Source organism: Camelus ferus, chromosome 18 (assembly GCF_009834535.1).
Source record: "Camelus ferus isolate YT-003-E chromosome 18, BCGSAC_Cfer_1.0, whole genome shotgun sequence".
Taxonomy (NCBI): Eukaryota; Metazoa; Chordata; class Mammalia; order Artiodactyla; family Camelidae; genus Camelus; species Camelus ferus.
Genome location: NC_045713.1, coordinates 25,232,474 through 25,253,637, shown reverse-complemented (window position 1 = coordinate 25,253,637; position 21,164 = coordinate 25,232,474).

The window sequence follows — 21,164 nt, the reverse complement described above, 5'->3', positions numbered from 1 at the left end:
CTAACCCCTGCACTGTTCAAGGGTGAACTGTATTATTGCTTATACTAGTTCATTCAAGTAGTAAACACCCCAGACGTATTGGAGGAGGGCCAGGTGCAGACACCCCAGTCAACAAGCCCAGCTGAATCCGTTCTTCACCATCCGGCCAGGCCCTGCAAATGTGAGAGATGGAACTGTATTAAGTCCCAGGGCTGTTGTAACAAATTACCAGCAAACTGGGTGGTTTAACAAAACAACTCGCTGGGCTCACCACAGGGGCATCTTCCCCTTCTATTATCTGGGCTGTCCTTTTCACTTTGAAGAAGGCATTAATGAGGAGGAGGAGGAGGAAATGGAGGTGCAGACCCTCCATCAACAGGCCCAGTGAATCCACTGGTCACCATCCTGCCAGGCCCTGCAAATGTGAGCAATGAAACTGTATTAATGTCCCATGGCTGTTGTAATAAATTATCACAGATTTGGCGACTTAAAACGAAATGAATTAATTCTCTCATAGTCCTGGAGGCCAGAAGCCCAAAATCAAGGTGCCGTTAGGGCTGTGCTCTCTCTGAAGGCTGTCGGGAAGAATCCTTCTGTATTAGCTTGAGCTGCTGTAACAAGGTATCACAGACTGAGTGGCTGATCATCACAGATCACCTCTCACAGCTCTGGAGGCTAGAAGTCCAAGACCAAGGTGCCAGCGTGGTCCGGTTGCGGCGAGGGCTCTCCCCTCGGGCTGCAGGCAGCCACCTTCTTGCCGTCCTCACGTGGCCTCTTCTCTGTGTATGTGAGGGGAGAGACGGAGCAACTCTCTGGTGTCTCTTCTTATAAAGACACTAATCAGATCCAATCAGGACCCCATCCTTAGAACCTCATTTAACCTTAATTATTTCCTTAGAGGCCTCATCCCCAGTATAGCCTCCTTGGGGGTTAGGGCTTCCACATGTGAATTTGGGGGGACACACTCAGTCCATAATACCTTTCCTGCCTCTCTCCTAGCTTCCAGTGCCTCCTGGTGATCCCTGACTTGTAGGTATGTCACTGGAGTGACATACAACTTCACATGGCCATCTTCCCTCTGTGTCTGTGTCCAGATCTCCTCATCTGACAAGGACACCAGTCATCGGACTAGTCTCCCCCGCCCAAAACCAGTATGACCTCATCTGAACTTGTTTATACTGCAAAGACCCTATTTCCAAATGAGGTCATGGTCACAGGCTTGGGGTTATGACTTGAAAATATCTTTTTGGAGGACATAATTTGACCCATGATGGAAAATGTCCTAGAAGGGATGTTCCAGACCCAGTGTTTTGGTCCCCAGCTGTGTGAGTCGCCTCAGCTCCTGGGGTCCTCCTGGCCAAGGCTCCCAGACATCGTGGAGCAGAGACCAGCCAGCCCTGCTGTGCCGTCTGAACTCCTGATCCACAGAATCCATGAACATTACAGAAGTGTCATTACGGTCTGTGCCATTCAATTTTGGGGTAGTTTGCAGCACAGCAGTAGATGATCAGAATCAGGGGGAAGGAAAGCTGCTCTTCTCTGCAGAGCTTTGCAGGTTAGGGGGAGAGGGCCCCCCCCCCATGTTCCTGAGCCTCAGTTACATACAGGCTGCTCTGCTGGCGCCTCCACCTTTAGCTTCTTCCTTCATCCACACAACCACCCCTGAGGCTCAGACAGGAGAAGCGCTTTGCTCAAAGTGACCCAGCTACTGAGGGGCAGAGCTGGGATTCAGACTCAGGTCTCTGAAATGCCCCCGTGAGTCTGTTGGATGGAGCCTCAGAGTGATAAAAGCTCTTTCTAGCATCCCAGGCACGTCTTTTCCTTTGAGAGCCTCCTGCCGGGCTTGGCAGTGCCGGAGTGTTCACCACCCCCCCCAACCCCGCCGCCTGGGCTAATGACGAATCACGTATGCAGCAGAGGGAAGTGGACGGGCGGCCAGATGTGTGATAAGAAACCAGCCTGCAGGAAATTGCTATCAGCTGATCATTACTAGCCCAGGTATTCAGAGCAGCCACGCTTCCAAAGGTCATGCATTTACCAAACGCTTGATGCGTTTTCCCTGTCAGCCCCAGAAGATTTTGTCCTCCTGGTGAGAGCTCTTCCCCTGGGACTGCTGAAAGCTGGTGATTGTAATGCTGCCCTCCGCTGCGCCCCAGCTTCTAACAGCAGCTGCTACAAATGCGCAGTGATCGCCTCTCTGGCTCCTGGCTCTGTGTGGAGAAGCCCCTAGCTGAACGTCGTGTGGGATGGAGCTAGGTTCACATCCCTGCCCAGCCACGGAGTAATCATATCCACTCATTTGATGCATGATTGTGGAGAGCCTTTCACGTGCTAGGTCCTCGGGCAAGTGACTTCTTTGGAACTTAATTTTCTACTTTCTCAAGTACTGATGGTAATACCTACCTCGAGGTGTTGTTGTCAGAGATAGAATACGGCAAGTTCCAGGCACCACCTGCCTGCACTTCTTGAGGTGATCTGACAGAATCTCTTGCATTTTAAAGAACCCATCAATTTCACTCATTTTATCAAGTCATGTTGTCAGATTGAAAAAAAAAGCAAATATCATATGATACCACTTGTATGTGGAGAAAGACAAATATCATAGCACTTATATGTGGAATCTAAAAAAATGACACAAATGAACTTATTTACAAAACAGAAAGAGACTCACAGACATAAATAGCAAACTTATGGTTACCAAAGGGGAAGCGAGGGGTGGGGGGTGGGGATAAATTGGGAGTTTGGGATTAGCAGATACTAACTACTATATACAGAACAGATAAACAACACGGTCCTACTGTATAGCACAGGGAACTATATTCAACACCTTGTAACAGCCTATAATGGAAAAGAATATGAAAAAGAATATATATATGTATAACTGAATCACTGTGCTGTACACCAGACACTAATGCATTGTAAATCAACTACACTTCAGTAAAAATAAGCAAGTTACAATGTCAGACATACTGTGTACTATCAGTTAGGTAACAGAAAACATTCGGAAAATTACGTTTTCGCAGGGACATATACATATTATGTAAATACACAGAAAAAAGTCTAGAAAGATGCCTTCTCAGGATGGGGGCTGGGATGGGAGAAGCTTGAGAGGACTTGAAGTTTTAAAGTGCTGCATCAGATATTACTTCTATGGTTAGAAAGTTATTTAAAAATGAAAGTGTAAGGGCCTTACACTGGCCAAATGTGAAACAATATGAGCATTTAAGTGAACATTGATAAGAGTAAAACATGACACATTGAATAAAAACGGCCTATGTAAACAGGTCCTCAGACAATGTGTCTTAGTCTGTTCAGACTGTGATAACAGCATGCCATAGCCTGGGGGGGCGGGGGGTCGTAAACAACAGGAATTTATTTCTCACAATTCTAGAGGCTGGAGTGTAAGATCAGGGTGAAGACCCGTCTTGGAGTGACACCAACGTTCAGATCACTGCAGAAGGCATGTACACGAGTGTTCTTAAATCAGTATTCATAGTCGAAAATACCTAAAAGTCTACCAACTGAAAAACGGATAAATAAAATGTGGCCTATCTGTACAATGGGATATTATCCAGCCTTAAAGCGGAGCGAAGCACTGACACATGTTGCAGTGTGGATGGACCCTCAGTGACATATGCCAGACACAAAAGACCATACACATGTATGACTCCACTTATAATGAAACATCCAGGAAAGGCAAATCCGTAGGAACAACAAGCAGACCAGTGGTTCCCAGGGGCTGGGGAGAGGGAGAAATGGGGAGTGACTGCTTCATGGGTATGAAGTCTACTTTCGGGAGGGATGAAAATGTCTTGGAACTAGATAGACGTGGTGGTTTTGTAACACTGTGAGTATGCTAAATGCCACTTTGTTGTACCTGTTAAAATGGTGAATTTTATACAACTCAGTAACAACAACAAAAAAACCCCACACAACTCAACCAAAAAAATGGGCAGAAGACCTAAACAGACATTTCTCCATGAAGACATACAGATGGCCAACAGACACGTGAAGATGCTCCACATCGCTAATTATCAGAGACATGCAAATCGAAACTACAATGAGGCATCACTCACACCAGTCAGAATGCCCATCATTAAAGGGTCCACACACTTTAAATGCTGCAGAAGGTGTGGAGAAAAGGGAACCCTCCTTCATCGTTGGTGGGAATGTAGTTTGGTGCAGCCACTATGGAAAACAGTATAGAGAAGCCTTAAGAAACTAAAAACAGAGTTACCGTACGATCTAGCAATCCTGCTCCTGGGCTTATATCCAGAGAAAACTCGAATTTAAAAATATACATGCACCGCAGTGTTCACAGCAGCACTATTTACGATGGCCAAGACAGGTAAATAACCTAAATGTCCATCGACAGATGACTGCATAGAGAAATTGTGAAGATATAATACACACACACCACGAAATTTGCTGTTTTAATGTGTGCAAATTGGTGGATTTCATATATTCACAGCACTGTACAGCCATCACCACCGTGTAATTCCTGAATATGCTCATCGCCCCCAAAACAAACCCTGAGCCCATCAGCAGTCCCCCACTGCCCTCTCCCCTGGCAGACAACCAAACTACTTTCTGTCTGTGGATTTGCCTCTGTGAGGTATTTCATATAAATGGAATCCTACAAAACATACTCTTTTGTGTTTGGCTTCTATCGCTGAGCGTGTTTTCAAGGTTTATCCATGTTGTAGCATGTATCGGTTCTTCATTCCTTTTTTGGGGGGGATATCTTGTCAACTGTCAGATTAATTTATCCTAAGTTGCCAGCTTAATTTTTTAAAACCTGAATTGGTAAACTCCAATCTGATTAAATGTATGTATCTGGGTGAGAATAATTATTTTTACTGAAGCACAGTTGATGTACAATATTATATAAGTTACAGGTGTTCCGTATAGTGGGTCACAATTTTTAAAGGTTATACTCCATTTATACTTGTTATAAGTACTTCATTCCTTCTTAATGGCAAAATAACATTCCATTGTATGGGCAAACCACATTTATTTATTTAATTAGTTGATGGACATTTGAGTGGTTTCTAGTTTTTGGCTGTTATAAGCAATGATGCTATGAACATTGTCATTAAGTTTTTGTGTGGACATACGTTTTCACGTCTCTTGACTGCATACCTTGGAGTGGAATTGCTGGGGCCTATGGTGACTATGTTTAACCTTCTGAGGAACAGCCAGATTGTTTTCCCAAGTGGCTGCACAATTTTACAGTCCCTCCAGCTGAGGATGAAGGTCCCAGTTTCTTGGAGTTTAATCTTATTGGGGAACTCTCGGAACCAGTGTAAAACACGTGCCTCTGACTTACCTTATCCAAGGGGCGAGGGTGCTGAAGTATTTATACACCAAGCCCTGCAGTCTTCGGTTAAGGCTGCCAATTCCTTGTCTTTTCTGGTCGGCCGTGTGTGAGCAGAGTGACTCCAGGGAAAGCCTCTTGTGCTGCCTGTTAGAAGTCAGGCCTGGGCGCTGGTAGAAGGGGATGTGGTGAAGTAGGGCCTGCTACTGCTGCTCTTGTGAATCGGTTAAGGATAAGCCAGCCAGGCTTAGGAAGAAAACACCCTCCCTGGCCTGCTGAGGCCCTCACAGGACTGCAGATGGCCTTCTGCAGGGTTCAAGTGGCACAATTTAGGGTCCGTAGTGGCCCGAAAAGCATCCTGCAAAAATTCGTGGCCACCTGAAGCCTCTGAATGTGCCCTTCTTTGGAAATAGGGTCTTTGGAGATGTAATCATCCTGGATTTAGATTGGGCCCTGAATTCAATGACAAGTGTCCTTATAAAAAGAGGAGAGGACTCAGAGAGAAGAAGGCAGTTGGAGATGGAGACAGAGGCAGAGACTGGAGTGATGTGTCCACAAGCCAGGAGACACCAAAGACTACAGGCAGCACCGGAAGCCAGGAGAGAGTCAGGGGACAGACTGTCCCTCAGAATCTCTTGCAGGAACCATTCCTGCCGACACCTTGATTTCAGACTTTGGCTGTCCACAATTGAGAGAGAATAAATTGCTGTTGGTTAAGCCCCCTGGTTTGTGATACCCACTTAGGAAGCTGATGGACAGTCTTAGCTTGTTTGTGCCTGGAGGCTTTGGTGTCCCCTTGGCTCCAAAGACCAGTGCCCAGCCAAGTGTCCACCTCCGTGATCGGCTTCTTCTCCTCCTGCAGTTCACAGCTTAAATGTCCCCTGCTCAGACAGCCCTCCCCACGCCCCCATCCTATCATGTTTCCCCCTACTGTCTGCCCAAGGATCTCTCTATCACACATCGGTTTTACTTTCTTTCTAAGCCTGTGGCTCTCCAGAATGACCTGTGATTTAATTTTCCCTTGTTGATCATCTGCCTCTTGCACTAGAATGTAAGGTGCATGATAGCAGAGCCTTGCCTGCCTGGTTCATTGTTATCCTGAGCACCGGGCACGGGGTAGGGAACTATCTGCAGAGTGAACAAGAGGCTGGAGGCACCTGGAGTGCCTGTGGAGGTCAGGGGGAGGATGTTAACTGCAGAGAGACTGGCCCTCGTCACCCCACCCACTCCCTGTGCACGGTGGGGAGAAGAGGTTTTAGTGGTCCACTTAGACCTGGATCAAAATGTTCTCTTTTGAGTGAGTGTAAGAAGTCACCCTGTTCCTTCTTGTGTCTGGCTTCGGGAGAATAATGAGTATTTCCAAGTGCCAAAAGTCTGCTCTGTTTTTCTTCTTCCCAGATTACCCCAGGACCCAGGATGCTGGTGGAAGACTTTGAGTGGCATCTTTTCTTTCTGGCCAGGCTCCCTTCCTCTTCCCATTATGGCTCCTAGCAAGCTGTCTCATTTCTGTACCTTAGCACCTCAGCACTGTAGGGGAGCAGTGGGGTCGCTGGGATCCAGACAGTGGGGTACATCCTCTGAACACTGAGTGCAGTAGGAGAGGGGTGTAGAGGGAGGAGGTTAATGTACCATCTCCCCAGGGAAGGATTAGCTACTTTTTAACTGTCTCTCCAACAGCCTCTTTGGGTCTCCCCTCTGATTTCTATTTCATTTTATTTAAAATACATCTGTTTCCTTCAAGCTTGGGCAGGGACTGATCTTTGCTAGCTGAGTGAGGGGTAGTAACTCTGGAATACAAAGCCACGTCCTGGTCAGTAATTCCCAGACAAATGGAGGCTGGGCCAGGCATCTCACATACTTAATCACTTTTAGTCCCCATGACAACCCTATGGATAAAGTATTGTTACCATTTTATAGACGAAGTCAGAGAGGATAAGTCATAGGTCCAACATCCTCTCCTTCCCATTTCCTTCTCTCCCTTTCTATCCTTCATTTCTTAAAATATTTTTAAAAATTCATAAACTTTATTTTTTAGAGCAGTTTAAGGTTCATAGAAAAATTGAATGGAAAGTCCAGAGATTTATGTCCAATATATCCCAGGCATGTCCGAACCCCCAACCATAGCCCCAGGAGTCTCTCCAGCTGAGCTGGAGTTACCTGTTTCTGAGAGGGCCTTGAAAATCCCCCAAGTAGGTGAGCAATCACGGTCTCGATATTCAAGAAAATGGTGACGTGATGGATAACCATGGCTCTTCTCATAGAGATGTTTTCTTGTCTTGTTTTTGAGAGTCCCCTGAGGGTCATGGCTGTGTCAAGTAGGAACTTCCTGCAACACGTTGTGGTTTGAAATGCTGGACTTGACAGACAGGGAAGAGGCTGGAGGATGGAGAAAAGTGGAATCAGGGTCAGGAGGGACCTTGGGCAGCTCAGGGGAGGCAGGGGTTGAGAGTCTGGACTTGAGCTGGGAATAGTCCAGACTTGAGACTTTGGGTGACCTCTCTGAGCACCGGCTTCCTCCTGGGTGAACTGGGACAGGCTTATTCTACACCGTTTCCCCTGCGATACACCTCCCCCCCCACCCCATGTTGGCACCATCCCCTGAGAACAGGAGTGAGGGCTCCCGTTGGAGAGTCAGAATGCGGATGGCCCCTTGTCATCTATTTTTTTTCTCTCTCTAACTCGTGTTTTTCTCTTTTTTAGCTGATGATATACCATGAGCCTTCAGATCTCACAAATGCACTTTGATCATACGGCTCTCCGTCAGCTCCTTTTATCTTGGAAACATTCGGCAAAACAAATCTAGTCAATACAGAGCAGCGGAGGGCTTGTGGAAGGTCCACATCTTTCAGGGTCTCCTTCAGGCACTGCCTGAGCATGAGGCTGCCTTGCCTGAGAACTCACACCCAGTGGGACAGACCCACTGTGAACCCACCCGGCAGTGCAGAACACAGCAGCCCTGGCTTGGGGACCTGCAGTATGCTTACGTGCATCTTCTCCAATTCTCCAAGCTACTTTAACAGGGAGGTAGTAAGGCTGGCTCCATTTTGCTGATCGGCAAACTGAGGCTCAGAGACGTGAAGTCACTTGCCTGTATCAATCAGCTCTTAAGAGGGCTGGCCCAGGTGGGTCTTACTCTGAAATGAGGTTCAGAAAAGTAAAGTGAATCTTCTAAAATGTGCTTTCAACTTTCTGGACTCAGGCAGCCTCAGTGTCAATCTTGGCCCCTCCCCTATCCCCTGTCTCAGGTCAGGTTCTCCCAGAAGCAGACCCAGAGCTGGGAATTCATGGGCATGTGATTTATTGAGAAAGGGTTTCCAGGAGAAACTAGAAAGGGAGTGAGGGAGACAGGACAGGGAAGGAGGCAAGACCAGCATGAGAGAGAGCTCAGTGGGATCCTCTGCCTGATCCCACCAGGAGCTCTAGAGCATAAGGTACATTGCCTTGAAGCAAGTGTACCAGCTTCCTAGGGGCTGTTGGAAGAAACGAGCACAAACTGGCTCAGAACAACAGAAATGTCTTCTCTCACAGTTCCAGAAGCTAGAAGTCTAAAATCAAGACGTTGGCAGGGAGGGCCACACTCCCTCTGAAGGCTCTTGGGAAAGATCTGTTCCAGGCTTCTCTTCCAGCTGGCAACCCCAGGGTTCCCTGGCTGGTAGATGCATCTCCAGTCTCTGCTGCCATCTTTGCACAACCTTCTCTTCTGTGTCTCTGTCTTCTCTTCTCCTTAGAGGAACCTGCCATTGGATTTAGGGCCCTAACAGATAACCCAAGATGATCTTCTCAAGACAGACTTACTCTTCTAATATCCAATCCACCTTGCACCCTTTTCCAAACTGGTTGACCTTGCACAACCCTGTACCTGTTCGGATGTTTTGGTTGGAAGCCCCTGAAACCGGCAATGGCGAAAATATGCTAAAAAAAATGTGACAACGTGCATGGAGGCTCTTGCATCAAACTGGACAGAAAAGCTGAGCCAGCCAAGCCTTGAAAGGAGGAGGGTCCAGAGAGCTCAGGAAATTTAGGATGGAAGTAAAGGGATCTTCTTCAAGGGGTTACCTTAGAAATCGGGTAACTCTCCGCCCCAAGCGCTTTCCCTCATCACGTTCTCTATTCAAGATGCAAATTCCATAAGAGGAGCGCCTGATTGGTCTACCTGGGTCGTGAGTGGGCGGGGCACCTTGACTGACAGTCCCACTAAGACTGCGCGGTGGAAGGGATGGTTCCCCTAAGGAAAATTAGGGTACCACTGCCTGAAGGAGAAGGGGTGCCGGCCAGCCTCCAACCCCAGAAGCCCCCCGGAAGTCCCTTCTCACTGCCGGTGTGCCGGCCATACCAGGCTGCTCGGGGTTCTGCAAAGACCATGCTCTCCCTCAGGGTCTTTGCACCCAGAACGCCCTCCCTCCTGACTTGCGGGTTGGTGAGTTCCTACACAGCCTGCAAGCTCTGCATCCTGTGGAGTCTTCCGCACTCCCTTGCCAGGCCGAGTTAAGGGACGTCTGTGCTTACTTCTGTCGGCTCCTTGGGGAGGTGGCACCTGCTCTCCCTCCTCATCTATCCAGTCCCTAGCCAGCTTCCGGCCATGGCGCCACCTCAGTAAACACCGACTTTGGGTGTGACTTTGGATATTCTTCCTGTCTTGTGGAATGTTAGCCGTAGGTGAAAGGGCAGCTTTTGTGCGCAAAAATTTCAATGTCTTTTTTCCCAGTTGGGAAATTGTGTTGCAGTCAAATTGTGTTGCGCTGAGCTCTGAGAGTAGGAGAGCTTAAGGGGGTTCAGGGAAGGTGGGCTGGCTGTGGGCTGCACGTGGGAGAGGGAACTGGGGAGGCTGGAAGGCTGGGGGAGGGGCACGCAGGGGTGGAGGGACCTGGAATGGTCCTGGGGCTGGGGGGAGGAAGCAGTGCTACTTGGGCACAAAGACCTGGGCTTTGGAGTCTTGGGTTCAAGTTCTGACTCTTTTGCTAACCAGCTATGTGACTTTGGGCAAGTGATCAATGTCTCAGAGCCTCAGTTTCTTTCATCTGTAAAATGGGGATCATAATGGGAACAGAGTTGCTTTAGGGATCAAAGGGAACAGCCCAGCTTGGTCCTTGGTTTATAATATTTGCACATTCCTCTTTTTAGTCTCTGAACAGTCTTGCCAACATGCGATTTACTTGGGTAAACGTTTCTGTGGATGAATCAGCTATCATTCATTTCTCTTCAAACCCAAGTTCCTCTGTGCCTTCTTGGTTGGTGTGTTTGTTTTCCATGTTTGAGATTACACACTAGGAAATTCATTTACTCTGTAAGTGTTTATTGAGTGTGTGGTAGGCGCCAGGCCATCTTCCATAAGCTGAGGATAAAGCCGTGAGCACAAGAGACACCCATTCCTGCCCTTACAGAGCTTATGTTCTAGTGGAAGGAAGAGAAAACACGTCAGCTAACTTACAATGTTCCGGGGGCGGCAACTGTGTTATGAAAGGCAGGGCAGGGCAGCAGGCTAGAGAAAGGTGGGGGCTGTACTGAATCAGGGGGTCAGGGAAAGCCATGCAGAACAGGAGGCTGAATGGGTCATCTCTCTCCTTGAGGACAGACGAAAGTTTCTCTACTTGATGAATCAACACTGGGAAAGGGGGATGAGAAAAGCTCTACTGATGCTGGATATAAAATGGGAGCATCCAGAGACCTGGTCCTTGTCCCTCATGGAGGCTGGAGTTCACACTCAAAAAGAGAGACAGACAATAATTAAAAACAAATAATGACATAAAAAAGAATGAAATCTTGCTGTTTGCAACAACCTGGATGGACCCTGAGAGCACTGTTCTAAGTGAATTAAGCCAGAGAAAGACAAGTACTGCCGTATGAGTTCACTTATTTGTGAAATCTAAACACACACACACACCCCCTACCCCAAGGTTATAGATACAAAGAACACACTGGTGGCTGCCGAAGGTGGAGGGTGGTCAAAATGTGTGAAAGGAGTCAAAAGTACAACTTCCTTAACCTTTAATGAAAAAGAATATGGAAATGAATATATGTATATATATGCATGACTGGGACATTATGCTGTACACCAGAATTCACACATTGTAACTGACTATACTTCAATAAAAAAAAGGTACAACTTCCTTCCATCAACAGATGACTGGATAAAGAAGTTGTGGTATATTTATACAATGGAATACTACTCAGCCATAAAAAGAATGAAATAATGGCATTTGCAGCAACATGGATGGACCTGGAGATCATCATTCTAAGTCAAGTAAGCCAGAAAGAGAAAGACAAATACCATATTATATCACATATGTGGAATCTAAAAAAGAAAATGACACAAATGAACTTACTTACAAAACAGAAATAGACCCACAGACATAGAAAACAATCTTACTGTTACCAGAGGGGAAAGGAAGTGGGGAGGGATGAAGTGGGAGTTTGGGATTGGCAGATACTACTATATATATATATATATGCAGATAGATAGGTAGATAGGGGGATGATATAGCTCAGTGGTAGAGCACATGCTTAGCATGCATGAAGTTCTGGGTTCAATCCCCAGTGTCTCCATTAAAATAAATAAATAAATAAACCCTAATTAACCTCCCCCCAAATAAAAATAAATAAGTAAAACAGATAAACAACAAAGTCCTACTGTACAGCACAGGGAACTATATTCAATACCTTGTAATAGCCTATAATGAAAAAGAATATGAAAAGGAGTATGTGTGTGTGTGTGTGTGTATATATATATGTATGTGTGTATATATATATATATAACTGAATCACTAAGCTGCACACCAGAAACGAAAACATTGTAAAACGACTATACTTCAATTAAAAAAGTACAACTTCCAGTTATAAAATAAGTAAGCCATAGGGTGTGATGTACAGCATGGTGACCATAGTTAATAATACTGTATTGCATGTTTAAAAGTTGCTAAATGAGTAAATTTTAAAAGTTCTTATCACAAGAAAAAAGTCTGTACTGATGTATGGTGACAGGTGTTAACCACATTTACTGCGGTGATCATTCTGCAATGTATGCAAATGTCGGATCACAGTGTTGTACACCTGAAACTAATATAATGTTGTACATCAATTATACCTCAATAAAAAAAGAAAAGAAAGAATGGCAGCCAGCCCTTACTTAACTCTGCAGGCCTGGCGCTGTTCTAAGTGCTTTATGTATGCGAACTCATCTAGTCCAGTGAATCTGAGCGACGCCGAGGAGAGGGGTACGGTGTCCTGGAACTCACAGTGGGGATGCTCCTGTGGCTGAGATGTCCTGTACACGTCTTGGGGCCTGTCTCGACTATAAGCAGGTCTGTTGTGACAGTGCTGTCTATTGTCCCGAATGACGACTGAGCAGTTGATATGTGGCCAGTGTAACTGAGGAACTTCATTTAAAATTCTTAACATTTTCGTTAATTTAAAACTAAATCGCCCCACGGTGACGGCATGGCTCTAATACATACAATTTATATAGTATGTTCTAAATCTACGAGCTCCTTCATGTTTCTTTTGCCAAAAGCCAGATGTCTGGTTACTTACTTTTATCCTTAAATGGACTCACCTTGTTAAAATGATCTTTAAAAGAACTCTGGGTGTTACCACTGGAACCGGAGCAGAGAAGGCAGCTGTGAAAATGAACATTGTGGGAAAAAGGCAAGGTTACTGGACCCCTGCCTGGAACTGGAACTGCCCAAGTCTGAGCCTGGCACTCACTCTGTCCTGGTTAAAGAGGGAGACGGATACGCATTAGGTATGAAGGCATTCATTCTAGCAATAAATAGAGACTTCCTCCTTGGAGCGATCAGAAGGGCTGAAAACACTCTCCAGTCCCACCCACCTCCGGAGAACGCATCCCACCTTGGGAACCTGGTCCACTCGCAAGCTCACGATGGGTGGCTGTGGCTGTTATGCTCGGCATTCTCCCCCCAGGGCCTGGCATGCAGCCTAGCACATAGCAAATGCTCGATAAGTTCATGTGAAAGAGTTTATATCCTGCCTTACTAACCCTACTGGCTCTTACCCCCCCCCGCCCCACCCGCCACCTTTGCGGTCATCAGCCCTGGGTTGGGGGTGGGAAGATGAAGAGACTGTGCACGATGGCAGCGCCCCGACGTCTCCTCCCATCCAGATCTTCTTGAAGGAACGCTCATTACCGTCGCAGCAGCCCTTTTGCCATGAAGGGTCTTGGTGAGCAGATAGTGGGGAGACTTTGAGTTAGTGCAGAATTGGGAACGGCCCAATCAGCATCTTCCTTACCTATACAGTGTCCTAGGACATGATGTCCAGGTGGACAGGGAGACCCCTCCCATCCCACCCAATGAGGCAGGAGGGAGCAGCGCTGGCAATGCCTATGAAAATGTTCCTGACCGTAACAGCCAGGGTTTCTGGGGGACGTGGCTCTCCTTCTAGTGGGCTCTGAACACCCCACTTCTCTCCGCAGCAGGAACTGAAGGGGTTAGGAACTTTGGTTTCTGGCAAGTTACATCATCTCCCTGTGTACCTGTTTCCCTATCTGTAAAATGGGAGTAATGATAGCACATTCCTCATAGGGTTGTTATGAGGATGGAGTCAACGTGGGTAAAGTGTTTATAACAGGGCCTGGCAACAGTAAGCGTAATAGGCAAGAACAAATCTAACTCCATATTAGAGCCGCGCCTTTTACTTTAACCTTTGTATTCTGCTGCTTTTGCTTTGAGTTAAGAATGTTGCCTGCAGCCTGAAATATACAAGATAAGCCATTCTCAAGGCTCTGACTTTTAAGGGTATAACACTTTTCCATTTACATAGAGATAAAAAGTTGCAGAACAGAGAATAACATTTGTCTTGTTTTACAGGAACATCACCACCAGACCTATGGGGACAGCTGCAAGAACAAAGCGTTCTCACATCCCCTCCAGGGTCTGGACTGCTCCGAGAAGTTTGCAATGACCAGCCCCCCACTTTTAATATAAAAGAAGCCTGAACTCTAACTCGGGTGAGATGGTTCTCCAGGACATTAGTCTGCCATCCTCTCTGTCTGCTGGCTTTCTGAATAAAGTCGGTATTCCTTGCCCAAACACCTTGTCTCCGGATTTATTGGCCTGTCGTGTAGCGAGCAGAATGCATTTGGACTTGGTAACACAAGCACTCAATAAACGTTAGCCTATATGTGCTTGTTTTTGTTGTTTGGGTGGGGCCACGAAGCTGCCAGCCACTCAGCCTTCTAGAGACCCTCCCCTAGCCTTGCTATGTTGCTAACAATGCCGGCAGCCCTGATGCCCTTGTGTACAAGGACTAGGGGGCACGTCAACCCTGCCCGCTCCGACCTTTGCGTCCAGATGGCTTTCCTTCATCGAGGCTCTCTTATGAGCTGCTTTTCGATGCACACTGATGGGCAAAGGAGCTCTTTTCCAGGCCAGCTGACAGTGTGTAGTGTGAAAAGGTTAGAGTGGGGAGGTGGGAGATAAGGCATGTGTAATGGAAACCGTGAGCTCCAGAGCTGGGCGGTAGTGGTCTGACCATGGTCCTCCCTCAGGATCCACGCTGGAGTCATAAGTGCTAAATGGGGACGCTGTGTCCATCCTGTCTGCAGCACTCCTCCTGGCAGGAACCACTCTGCCCAACCCTTGGGCTTCTGGGTGGGACTGTGAATCATGATGCTCCTGCCCCTAGAAGATGGTCACATGATCCAGGACGGCCAACCAGAGAGCCCCGACCACTTGGTGATGTAATTCTAGCAAGGGGCATGTGACCCAAACAGGGCCAATCAGATTTCTTCTTTCAGATTAGCCTATGGATTTTGGGAGAGGGGTGCTCTCTCTAGCTCTCCCAGGCTTGCTAGGCCAGGAGGAAACAGGCCTGAGACCTTTGCCTGTCATGGAGACAGAGCCTGAAAACCAGAAGCAGGCAGCGGTAATAAATTGGTAAACGCAGAGTACTGCTGACAGCTAACCTCCCAGCTCCTGGATACAGCCATGCCTGGAGCCAGCCACCCAGAACTCCTTGTGTCTGTGAGCCCTTTTTAGCTTAGACAGTCCTGGGTTAGTTTTCTGCAGCTTGAAGCTGAATGAGTAGAGACACTGTAAGATTTATTGAGCACTTGCCTTGTGCCAGACACTGTGCTAAGAATCCGATAAGCACTGATTCATTTCTGGTGAGACATGTCACCTCTTGGTGACTTCATCTGCTGGCATGTAACCTGGGTGTAATACAAGAATAGGACTGTTGGGAGACTTGTGAAGTAAAACGTACAAAGTGACTGGCATATAGTCCTCATGAAATGGTAAACATTTTCTTCAGACTGGGGAACTCTGTGGTTGGCATCTTTGGATGCACTTTTTGGAGTAATTGCCTGTTTCCCAAAGTACAATTGCAGAACCAGCAGGTGCGCCCTTGTTAAGGCCCTCAACACACAGCGCCAGACTGCTCTCCAGAAACACGCCAATGGTATTAGTTATCTGCTGCTGTGTAACAGGTCACCACAAATTTAGTGGCTGAAATGAGCACACATCTATTATCTCACCATTTCCGTGAGTCGGGAACCCGGACATGGCTTGACTGGGTCCTCTGCTTCAGTCTTTCATGAGGCTGCAATCAAGTTGGCAGCTGGGGCTGGGGTCTCATTTGAAAGCTTGGCTGGGGCAGGATCTCATTCCAAGCTCATTCAGGTTGTTGGCGGAATTCAGTTACTCCAGAGCTGTTTACTGAGGGCCTTAGAGGGTCATGTACAGTTGCTGGACATGTTGGCCTTTCCAGTATGAAGTGTGCAAGCTGAGAAGGCAAACAGAGAAAGTCTACCAGCAAGATGGAAATCACAATCTCATATAATCACAGAAAAGACATCCCATCACCTTTGCTGCATTCTACTGGTTAGAGGCCATTTGCAGGTCCCACCCACACTCGTGAAGAGGGGCATTACACAAGAGTGTGATCACCAGGAGGTGCGATCACTGGGGAACACAGCTCTTTTCTTTTATGAATTGTGCTCTTCGTGTTTTGCCTGGGAACTCTTGCTTAACCCAAGGCCACAGGATTTCCTCCTAAGTTCTCTACTTTTATAGCTTTAGTTTTTACACTTACATCTGCAATCCATATAGAGCTTGTTTTTATATTTGGTGCAAGGCTGGATTGAGCTTTATTTTTGGAAACGATGTCCAGTTGAGTGATGTAAGTATAGCTGAAGGGAAAACCCTGTACACAGTATGATTACAATTCCAATAATTAGATCTTACATTTTGTGAGTGGTTATTATGTGGAAGGCTCTAGCTAAGCATTTCACCTGCATTATTCCATTTGCTTCTCACTGTAAACGGATGAAGAAGGAACTAGTTAAATGTCTTCCCAGGGCTATGCATATGATCAGTTAGCACCCACCCTCGACTGACCCATGACCTGTGACGTAATCTGTTAAATGAGGAAAGCAAGGTATAGCATACACTGCCCTTTGTGCAAAAAGAAATACACGCAGAGACACACATACACATGTGTACAAAACCATGTTTACTCACACAAAATGTCTCTGGAAAGATACAAAGAAATTGCTAAGTGTGATTCCCTCCGGGGAAGGGAGCCTGGTGATTGCAATCAGGAGAGGAAGGGATACTTTTTACGGTATTGCATCCTGCACCTTTTGAAATTTAAAACTTGTGTATTTCACAACTTGCGTCAATATTACCTGCACAAGGAATACATAGAGTTGGAGAAAAATCAAAGAACTCCTGGTGGTCTGCCTTCAAAGTCTCTACTTTTGCCCATCAGCCTGGCTCTGTTTACCAGTCTACTGCTTCACCTGTCCTGGCCCTGATATTCCTACCTGTTACCTGCAGATGCTAACAGCACCTCTCTCATAGAACTGCTGTGGGGACTGAGACTAAGCACGTAAGACACTCAGTGCAGGGCCTTGCACCCCGAGAAAGCTTAATAGATGCTACGACAGTGACTTTATTCACAGAAAAAAGATGAAAAAGAAATGCATGTGACAGGTTAATAGAGGTTTCCCTGGCTGTTGGATAATAAGCAACTTTATTTTTTTTCCCTTCTCCCCAAGATTAAAATGAAAAAGTTACATGCTATTTTTATACTAAACTTGCCACTCCTTCCTGGCCCAGCCTGTCCCAAGAGTCTCTGATTGCACGTTCTCTGGGCGATTGTCTTCAGACTTTAAGTAACAGCTGAAGTTGCATAAGGCCAGGCCTGTCTGGCCTGTGTCTAGACGCCTTATTTCCCTCGGTTGTTGTAGAAATGAGATACTTCCTAACACTGGAAAGATGTTTCTGAATAAAACTCCAGGGCCCGGGAGAAGAATGGAAGGGGACAGGGAGGGTACGTGCTTACTTTAATAGGCATTGGTTATGCCCATTTTTCAGACGGGAGAAAGGTGCTGCAGAGGTTTGAGACAGTCAGGTGAGTTGGGGACTGGGGATAAATGGCTGAACTGTTGAAGCTTCCAGCTAAGCTGCTATTTCTGTCTCGATGATGTGGAACCACAGGGGGAAGTGGCTTGGCGTTTTTGGGGTCATCAACTACCCAGTTTCCTTCCCCTGTGTTGCACGTGTAGATGCTGCTCTGGGGAGCAGGGTGGAAAGTGCGGCCCCAGAATGCCCTCAGTGCCCTATTTATGCCCCAGCTGCAAATGCAGTTTGGCCTGGGCACCCTCTGTTGGAAAGCCTCCTTTCACTGGCTCTGGACCTAAACCCTCTTGCCTTTCGTAGCACAGCAGAGACCAGACCATGCACTTGGGGATCAGGTAAACCCACTTTACAACCCTTTCCCTTTTGTGACTTTGGATAAGTTACTTTACCTTCCAAGCCCCAGTTCCCTCATCTCTAATGTGGGGGTGATAGCGAGCCCCTGTCTTTCGGGGTTCGTGCTGGGTAGAATCATGGTCCCCTAAAGGTGTCCAAGTCCTAATCCCTGAAACCTGTGACTGTGTTACTTTCCATGGCAAAGGGGACCCGCAGATGTGATTAAGTTAAGTATCTTGAGGTAGGGAGATTTTCCTGGATTACTAGCATGTGCTCAATGTGGTCAGTGTCCTTATAAGAGGGAGACAAGGGGGTCAGAGAGACAAGGTACAAGGGCAGAAGCAGAAGTCAGAGACGAGGGAAGAGGTTCCACTGCTGCCTTTGAAGATGGAGGGAGGGGTTATGAGCCAACGAATGCAGGTGGCCTCTAGCAGCTGGAAAAGTCAAGGAAAGGGGTCCTCCTGCAGAACCTCCAGAAGGAGCAGAGCCCTGCCCACACGTTGGCTGTAACCCAGGGAACCTGACTTCAGACTTCTGACCTCCAGAACCGAGAGAATAAACCTGTGTTGTTCTAAGCCACCCAATTTATGATAACTTGGCGGCCACAGGAAACTCACGCAGGGTTGCTGGGTAGATGAAATCTCACCACCACGACAAGGTGTGACGCAGAGTGACTGGGTGGAGGCAGGAGTGGGGACTATCTGAATACCCTGCTTTGTAAGCCAGCCTTCTGCAAATGGCAGTTGTCATCAAACAGACTAGGATCTTGACCTGCTTCTGTGACTCTGTGCGCTGCACTGTGTTGTACGTAGTTGTGTGTATTCCTTTCCTCTTCTGTGTCTCCCCGGAAGCTGTGATGTCCTCAGAAGAGGAAGAGGACCTTCTCCTGTTCCTGCTGTATCCTTCACGCCTGGCACACAGTAGGGGCTCAAGAAATGAGAGCTTCAGAGGCAGAGCAGAGATGCCCCTCGCCTTGTCTTTTGCGAGGGCTTGCAGAACGGTGCTCTTTCTTTTCTGGGTCCTGCTTCGCTCCTCTGTGAGGTGACTGGGCTGATGGTATGTTCCCTCCCAGCTCCACAGTTCCAGAGCCTCCGCCCCTCCCACAGGCCGTGCGGAGCTGCTGTACGGAGAGGGACCAAATCTGTCTCTCCCGGTTGCAGAGCCTGGCTGGGGAACAGAGTGATAGTGGCCCCAGCAATGGGCAATTTCAAGAGAACATGATCTCAGAGATCTGGCTGGTCCCAGATTCATCCCTTCTGATGTCCAGAATCTCTATCAGTGAATCTCTAGCCTGGCCTTTGCTTGCCCCAGCCTTGGAGGGCCGTGGGGAGCTGGCTGGAGGCTGGCACTGGGAACTGATGTGGCAATTCGGGCACTAACGACCTGGAGAGACGCTGTCTCCCCGGGAGCTGCCAATGCCTGGGGCAGGCTGGCTGCTATCTGCAGCGCTGGAGCAGGCGAAGAGGTCAGACCGAGTTGTTTAGATTCAGACCTGGGTAGTGGTAACAGCCCAGAGCTGGGAGTCAGGCCTGGGTTTGAATGCCAAGTCCATGCCTTATTAGCTATGTGAACCTACTGGATCAAACTCTGAATCAGATTTTGTAAAACAGAGACCCACAATAATAGCTGGAGCGAACATTTATACTGGCTGTTTTCTATGAGTTACCCGGGACTCTGCTCAGAACTGCACCGGCTTGACTCTAGGTCATGTCCTTGCAATAACAAGGGCAGGATGATCTCATGCCTTCTCCACAGATGGAGAAACTTAAGGAGGCTTTGGACCTGGCCTGAGGTCCTAGGCTAGGAAAGGCTGCAGGTGTGCTATGAATCTGGGCAGTCTGCATCCAGAACCAGAGACCCCCAGCCCTCTCAACTGCAACCACCTCCCAGGATCGCTGTGTTAATGACGTGGGATGATGGACACCATGGTGTCCGACACAGGGCAGACACCCACTCTCAGTCAGCGGCGCCGTTGTGGTAACTAACATCCTTGTGACCTCCACCACCGCCACACCACCATTTTCGACATTTTCTGAACTCTTCCCTTTCTGTTTCTTTTGTTCATGCCTGGGTAAGTCTGACCTAGGCTTTTACAAACCTGCACATCTGTATCTGTTTACACACATATATATTCAATAGTTTTTAGTATTTCTCCAGAGTTGTGCCACTATCACCATGATCTAGTTTTAGAACATTTGCTTTACCCCTAAAAGCAGCCTCATGCCCATCTACAGTCAATCCCCATTCCCCTGACCCCCACCCCTCCTCCTCCAGCAACCTTGATGGTTAATTTTATGTGCTAACTTGACTGACCATGAGGTGCCCAGATGAAACATTATTTCCGGATACGTGGGTTAGGCTGCTCCCGGATGAGATTAGCATGTTACGAGGGTAGATCTCAGGTTAAGTGTTCTTACAGCAAAATAAAAGCAAAACAATAGCAGCAGCAGAACAGCACAGGGACACAAGGAAACTCTGGAGGTGATGAGTATGCTTGTCACCTTGACCGCGGCGATGGTAATACAAGTGTGTATATGTGTCTAAACTCACCGAATCGTATACATTACTTCTGTGCAGTTTTTTGTATACGAACTGTACCAGTTATATGTGGGTGGGGGAGCATATGTATCTCACAGGATCGATGTGAAGATTCAGAAAGGAACTCTGATGTGCCTGCCATGCTGTAATGATGCAGCAGGTAAGCTGTGGCAGGAACAGAGTCCCAGAAGAGAACTTTCACCAGCCCCCCTCACAGATGAGGAAACGGCGGCTCAGAGAGCGAAAGCAATCAGTTCAGATCTTTCGGGAAGGCAGCGGTGCTGGGACCCAGGCACGCCGGCTCCTCGTCCGAGCTCTCTCCTACCGCACTGCTCCTAGAAGCAGCTTCTCTCTGGTCGAGGGATTTTTATTCCGATCTGGGAAGAGGTTCCTTGATGTACTGAAAGGGCAGCTCAGCCTTCATCTCTTGGCATCACGCCAGGGGTATAATGGAAAATTAGACCAGTGGGTTACCGATCCCTTCTCATTCTAAGCTAATGACATCATGTAGGATATGATGAATGGCAGCCAGCCCCTCTAGAAGTCTCTAATAGACAGATGGAGGCTTTGCACTTAGATGGTTATGCACCGGTCAGGTCCGTGGAGTCCAACTGGCCAGC